Source organism: Condylura cristata, unplaced genomic scaffold (genome assembly GCF_000260355.1).
Source record: "Condylura cristata isolate star-nosed mole 26May11 unplaced genomic scaffold, ConCri1.0 scaffold00015, whole genome shotgun sequence".
NCBI lineage: Eukaryota > Metazoa > Chordata > Mammalia > Eulipotyphla > Talpidae > Condylura > Condylura cristata.
Genome location: NW_004567116.1, coordinates 9,328,737 through 9,335,729, shown reverse-complemented (window position 1 = coordinate 9,335,729; position 6,993 = coordinate 9,328,737). Strand labels below are relative to the sequence as shown.

At 59.4% G+C, this 6,993-nt stretch overlaps 1 long non-coding RNA gene across 1 annotated transcript in view; it reads right to left on the bottom strand.

Moving 5' to 3' along the window:
• Positions 1–38: 38 nt before the first annotated feature.
• Positions 39–6,993, bottom strand: part of LOC105853677 — an 8,895-nt gene continuing 1,940 nt past the window's right edge. Inside the window, exon 3 of the long non-coding RNA XR_001145470.1 lies at positions 39–101. This is a non-coding gene — a long non-coding RNA (uncharacterized LOC105853677). The remainder of the gene's footprint in view (positions 102–6,993) is intronic.

Sequence of the window (6,993 nt, the reverse complement as noted above, 5' to 3'; positions counted from 1 at the left end):
GGGGGGGGGTCTCTTCCCCAGGTCCCCTCTCAGCTTCGAGTCCTCTCTGATAGCCGCGGCATGTTCAGGGTGTAGCTTCCTCCGCCATTCCGTGTCCTAGGCTAGGAGTATAATACTGAGCTGGAATTGGAGGAGGGGGCTCTGGAGGCCGCCTTCTCCCCACTTGGGGTTGTGGTGGGCCAGGGATCTGGGCTGAGGTGCCAGAGGCGGAAGGCCCACTGGAGCTTTGCCAGTGCCTGTACATGGCTACTGAGTGGAGATGGGAACAGGCTGGGGTGTCGTGAAGGTCCCAGCTTCTTGGGGCAACCGACAGCCTTGCAGCTGGGGGGGGGGGGTCTGAGTCCCTCCTTCAACCTGACCTGGCCTGATTCCACCTTGCCACCCCCCCACACCCCACCCCTCCACTTCCCACCTTCCTTCTCTCCTGGTCTGGTCAGTATTTGGCCAAGCACCAACCTGGTCAGGTGTGTGCTGGTGCGGAAGTCCAGCCTCAAGTGGGAATTCCTAGGCCGGGTGGTGGGAGGGGAGGTTGGTTCCATCGCTGGGGACATTGGGGATGGGTGTTCCTGTTGGGGTAAAGACACAGAACCCTCACCCAGCTCCCCCTTCACCCCTTTCCCTGCCCCTGTCTGGTTTTAGGGAAGTGGATCTCAAAGAAATGGACAGAGGATGCTGGAGGGATGGGGGTGGGGGGGTGGATTTCCCCACAATCCTGGCCCCAGTTGGGGGGAAGAAAAAGGAGGGGTTGATTGCCCCTGAACCCAAGAGAAGGAGGCCTAAGCAAACCCCATTGTTTCCCTCTCTGGAGCTGGCGTCTGCCCCTCTCCTGGGGCCCCCACCCCAGCCAAACCCCAGCTGGGCTCTGGCGCCAGCCCCTCTTCTGACCAAGGGGTTGTTGGCTCCCTGGCCCCCAGGTGGGCAGGGGCCCCCTGGGGGTTTCTAATGGCATCATAAGGCCCAGAACCCTCCCCAAGGCCCTGCTCTGAGCCAGGAAGACCAGAGGAGGGCCAGTTGGAGGAGGCCAAGGCTGAGGCTGGGGGGCCGGGGCCTTTGTGGCCAGTGCCTCCCAGTGACCCAGTGGCGGGCCGGGCCTCTTGCACAGCACGACATGCCTGGCCTTCTCCCACGAGGCCCCCTGCCCTGGTGACCTGGGTTCAAGTTAGGTTCCACCCCATCTAGCTGCATAACCTGACTGGGTTTTTCCTGAGTCTCATCTGCTAAATGAGCTAATTAATATTGATTCCTGCCTGAAAATGAGATTATGCCATCCAATTGGCACTCAACAAGTGTCAGCCCTCCATGCTAGTGGGCATTTTGCAGCTGGTTTCTGTTTAGAGCATCTTCCCAGTACTGTCCTCGTGACCACCTGCTCTGCCTACTTTCTGGTGGAGAGCCTGGCACTGAGGAAGGCAGGCTGGCTTTCCTGAAGACCCAGGGCAGTCCGAGACTAAGGCTCGGCTGGAACCCAGGGCTGCGTGTGTTCATTCCTCTACCTCCAGGCCCTCCCCCGGCCCAGCGGTCAGCTTCACCTCCGCCCCTCCCCTCCCTGGCCCCAGGCAGCGCATTCTCCATCCTGCTCACCCCCTTGGCACACAGCATGTCATGGGCGCTTTAGTGAGGAGTTAAGAAGTGGACACCAGCCAGTGAGTGTGTCCAGCCCAGGGCCAGTGGGAGAGCGTGGCAGGACACTGAGCATGGGCTCCTCCAGGACACCACGTGGTGACAAGGCCAAGTCTGGGAATAACGCAGGACCGTGTCTTGGGCACCGCATGGCTGACCTGTCCCTCCTACTCCAACAGCCCCTGGCCTTTTCCTTGTCCAGGCCCAGTTTAACCCCATGGTTGCTGCTCCATTGGGCGTCCACCCGTCCTTGGTTTGAATCCCGGCTGGGCCTTCTTAGCTGTGTGCCCCAGACTGGGCACCTAGCTCCCCGAGCCTGTTACGATGCTGGCTGCGCCCCTGCCCAGGGCTGTCGTGGACCCACGGGAACCAGTGGGCGCTGAGGGTTTCGAGGGCTGCCCGGAGCCGCATTCATGCAGCACTGCTTCACTGCTGCTGGGGGGATGCGATGTCGGGGGCAGAGGAGAGCCAGCCTGCAGAAGGTGCCAGAGTCAGCACCGCAATTTGACTGTCCCTGAAGCCCCGCGCAGAGTGGTGCCCGTGATGCCTCACTGCTTTGGTTTTCGAGGGTGGGGTCGGGAGCCATCCCCCTGGGTCCCAGAGCCCAGAGCCCTGTGTGTGCTGTCCTGAGCACACGGGGAGGGGGGGCAAACCAGAGCAGAGACTTCTTCCCCCCACCTTGCTGCTTAGTTCAGAGCCACCCCCAGTAACGGAGAGGCTGGGCTGGGGGCAGCGTGGAGAGGGCGTGTGATGCCGCGACAGGTGTCGGGAGCGTTGTTAGTTGGCGGCGTTTGGGAGAAATAGTTTCTGATTCCAGAAACGCTCCAGCCAGCTACTCCAGTTATCTCTAGGTGTGCTGGGGGAGAGGTTTCACTTTCTTCACCTGCTTCTCTTTATTTGACGTCATATTTCTCCAGCCAGCGTGGTTTACTCCCACAACTTAACAAGTAATTAAATGTTCAGTGAAAGGGATGTGTCCTTTAGGAAAGTAAAGGTGGGCCCTAGGCAGTGGCTCTGTGGAGCAGGTAGGTGGAGCGAGGGGCGACGGGAAGGTACGAGGAAGTAGAGAGCGCTGCCCTGGTTGAGAAACCAGCCTGTCCCAGCAACCCCACTCCTCTTGCTTACAAGGAGACCAGAGAGGGCGAGCAACTTCCCCAGAGACACACAGAAGGTGAGTGGCAGGGTGGGCGGGACCCAGGCCCCATGACGCGCCAGCTGGCTGGGGGCCTGTTCTTTGTCCCCCTCCTCCCGGCCTCAGGGATGAGAGGTCGGGCCAGTAAGAAGTGCAAAAACCACCTTAAACCACCTTCCTTAAACCCGCACAAGGTGGTACACACCTAGCTGCTCCATCATTCATTCAAGAGAGTCGTTCCTGAGGAGCCACGGGTCTGGCTGGCGTGCAGGCAGCCATGGGACAGCGAGGGAGAGGGCGGAGGCCTCGTGAGACAGGCAGAGGCAGGCAGAGGCGTTGGAGACTCAGGCCTGGGGCTGGAAACATTCGTCCCAGGTCAGGGGGAGGAGAGAAGTGAGAAGGGACCACCGCCCCACAAAGCAGTGGGTCAGGGTGGCCCCGGCCTGCAAGCATGTGGAGGCCCTGAGGGCTGCTGGCCTGTTCCCATGAGAACAGTGGGCACCACGGGCTCAGCCAGGAGCAACAGCCGCAGGCAGATATCTTGGGGGGAATCAGGGAGGGTGGACAGGGAGGCAGGACGAGACACAGGCACCCCACTGGGGAGAGAGCTGAGATTGTGGAGGCAGGAGCCACCTTGTTGGGGGGGGGGGATTGGGATAAGGGCAGAGGAGGATAGGATTCCTGGACAGGGCTGCACCCTGGGGGGGCAGGGGGGTGCCCTGTCGGAGAGGAGAGGGTTGGAAGGTGGGGTGACGAAGTTAAGAGCAGTCTCAAGAGAGACTGCTGAAGTGGAGTTTGGTGATGGGGGCGGGCGCGGGCGGGCTGCTAAATTAGAGGGTTCAAGTGGGGGGATTTAGGTCTAATGCTCGGAGGAGAAGATTCGCCTGGGGAGTCTCAACTCAGAGAGAGAGGCCCAGGGCAGGACAGCTGAAGGGAGAGGCCTCAGGCCAGGGGGGACCAGCACCTGGTCAGCGAGGGACAGCAGGGGAAAGTGGTTGCTGCAGGAGCAGCCCAGCCCAGCCCAGCCCCAAGCCCAGGACAGCACCCTTCCCCCCCCCCCACCCCGCCAGCCCCCATCCTGCTCCTGAAGAGCTCCCAGGATGAGGACAGTTGTCGATTCCTCTACACAACCCCATTATGGCCAAGGCAGGATTTGAACCACTTCTTTGATGCCAGAGCCTAGAAATTGGTCTTTGTATTCTTGAGACTGTGTCACAACTCCGTTATAGCTTGTAAATTGGGTTGTTGCCACCACGTTCACCTCGAGGTTCTTACCCTTCCTGGGATGCCACCTAAGTCCCCTGGGCCCTACTTTTGTATTCATTCAAAACATCTCTAAGAGGGCCTCCCTGGTGGCACAATGGGCTGAAGCACAGCACTACGAAGCCATGCAGCAGGAGTTCAGTCCCCAGCCAGGGAGCTGACCCACAGGGCACAGCAGACCTCCCCTGTTCGGCCCGCTGCTCCCCTCAGCAGTGTACTTCAGCAGCTCTGTCTGTTCTGCTCCCTGCTCTGTCTTTGGTAAATCCCAGCACCTCTGGTCTACACCCCAGTTCTTATATCCATAAATAAATAAATCGTTTAAAAATATATATCTCAGGCCCAAGCCTGTGGGCCTTGGCTGGTTCTGGTCCTGGTGATGCCAGAGGTGTTCCTGGGGCGCTTCCAGCACCTTTCCTACCAGTCCTTCCAGTGGACATTATTTAGTGCCTAGACATCCAGGGTCCGCGCGTAGATCAGAACAAGGTATAACGAGTCATGCCCTCAGGAAACAGCTCCGTGGGGGCCCAGCTCAGAATAGGCCTGTGCTGGGTCAGTGTGACCTGGTGCACGAATCTGTCATAGAGAGCTGGGGAGAAAGAGCTTCCCCGATGCCACGGCCTCCCTCACTGAGTTTGTGTCAGAGTTTCTTCCTAACACTGACCTGCCGTGTAAAGCCATCGCTCACAGTCTGCCTTTTTGCTCATTTTAAGCGTTACTACTGAGACCTCATATCCACCAGACTGCATGCCACCCCATCCAGGAACGCAGATGGTCTAACCCTCCCCTGAGATCCACCCCGTGGTTGTCTTTTATCAGTTGTTTGCTTTTATGGGCTGGACGCACCCTTGTGTATAAAAGGTTTTCCCACACATCCTTGTGTAAAGGTTTTCCCACACGTGGAACTGTTTCCTCAGGGGAGTTTCTCACAGCTCAGATGCTCCCAAGGTCCATTTGCTACATATTAACACCAAGGCGTGAATATTAACACCCAGGCTTGAAAAAATTCAGACATATTGTAGCCCCCTGGTAGGATGGTCCCTGGGGACTTGTTTCTCAGGTTGGACGATTTTTCCCTAGAGATCACCCCAGTGTGGACATGGCCTGAAGGGAATCCCAGACCAGAACAAACCCAACTTGACCTTTGTCCTGGAACTGCGAGTGGACTGGAGAGGGTTCTGAGGAATAGGCTGGGGTTGCCCCACCCCCATGTTTCAGCCAGCACCACCTTCCCAGAGGCCTCCTCTCTCTGCCTGTCTGATACGGCTGGGGAGCCAGAAAGTTGCTTTGAGAGGGGAGCTGACTTTGAGACTTCCAAGGGGAAATCTAGAACATCTCGGGCCACTGCGGGTTCATCCACTCAGTACCATTTATTAAGTTCCTCTCACAGCGCTGACTGAGAGACGGGACGCTGCCTGGTGCACCAGCTGCCTCTTGGGGGGGCCACACTGGGCCCAAAGGTCACATCACAGAGAGCTGGGGGGGGACCCAGCAGAGGGGCTCGGAGCCAGGAGCGGGGTGTTTGGCTTGGCTGGAGGGGTCCTGCTGGCTTTGCCAAGGTGAGACTGCTGCTGAGGAAGGTGGTGCAGCAGGAGCAGGTGCTGGGGAGAAAGGGAGGGCCACTGAGCCCGCAGGCCAGGAGGGAGGAACCCTCTTTTCCCTGAGGGCCGGGGAGGGTGAAGGCAATCTGAGCGGTAAGTTGGAAAGACCAGATTGGTGTTTCAAATACTGCTTTGGGCTGCCTGCTGGAAAAGGAACCGTGGGGTCCAGAGCAAATAGGGGACCCGCAAAATAGGGGACCCGCTCTTTGCTCGGCACAGAGGGTGGCAGAGACAGACTGGCCCCAGAGACCACAGATGTCCTGTTGCCAGAGGGCCTCAGGGGGCGGCATGGTCAGGGCCAAGGTCACCCGCTGGCACCCTGGCCCCCTCCAGCACAGGCAGGAATGGAAAGATTCAAGAGCAGTCCCTGGGCAGCCTATGCTCTGCTCAAGCCTCCACACTTCTTCATTTAACCCTTTGCATGCACTTTTTTTTTTACACCGTTCCATCATTTTGTGCCTTTTCCATTTCGGTTGTGCCTTTCCCATCTCGGTTGTAATCCCCTTGGGCTTAACCCAGCCTGCCACAGGTCTGGGGAAGGAGACGGCAGGTGCTGTGACTGAGGAAGGCCACGAGTTAAACATGGGGAGGCCAGGGCTTGCGAGGAAGGAGAGCTGCTTGTGGCTGGGAGCCTGGAGGGTGGTGTTTCACGGGCACGGAGGCACCCACTGGGCCAGGAGCAAGCACTGGGCACCGAGGGAGAGGAGGTAGTGTGGGGAGAGGAAGCTCATGCACAGAACGACCCCAAAGATGGGGAGGTCTCGAGAGACCACGCGTGCCAGAGTTGTCAGGCTGCTTCCACAGAACCATCTCAGCGCTGGCTCATGTTCCCAACCTCCAGGGCTGCCACCTGTGTGAGGCGGCGGGGTTCGGGGTGAGCCCCTTCTGGGGGCTCAGCTTCCTTCCTTCCTCTCCACCCACCTGCCACCACCATTTCCCTGCCCCTTGCCTGAACCTGGAGCCTGTCTAGCCTCCCCTCCAGGGAGGGCGGCCTGGGGCCTTGGCGGGATGCCCACGACTCCTGCATGTGGAGAGGCAGGAAGAGAGGCAGCCTAGCCGCAGGACTCAGTGGCCAGGCCGTCCCCCTCACCCTTGGCGGTGACCTCCACACCCCACTGTGGCCCTCAGCCAGCACCCTGAGGCGGGTGGGCAAGAATGTGTGCCCCCACTTAATGTGCGGGACACTGAGCCGCCTCGTCTCTGCGCCTGAACGGCTTCACAGTCAAAGGCCAGGGCCCAGCAGCTGCTCGGGATGCAGTGGGCCCTGGGAAGGTCCTCAGGCCGCTGCCTCGGAGCTGACCAGTGAGGGTCTTCCGCCTCACTTATGAGACACACCTGTGAGGCGGCCTCGTGGCCTCACTTATGAGACACACCTGTGAG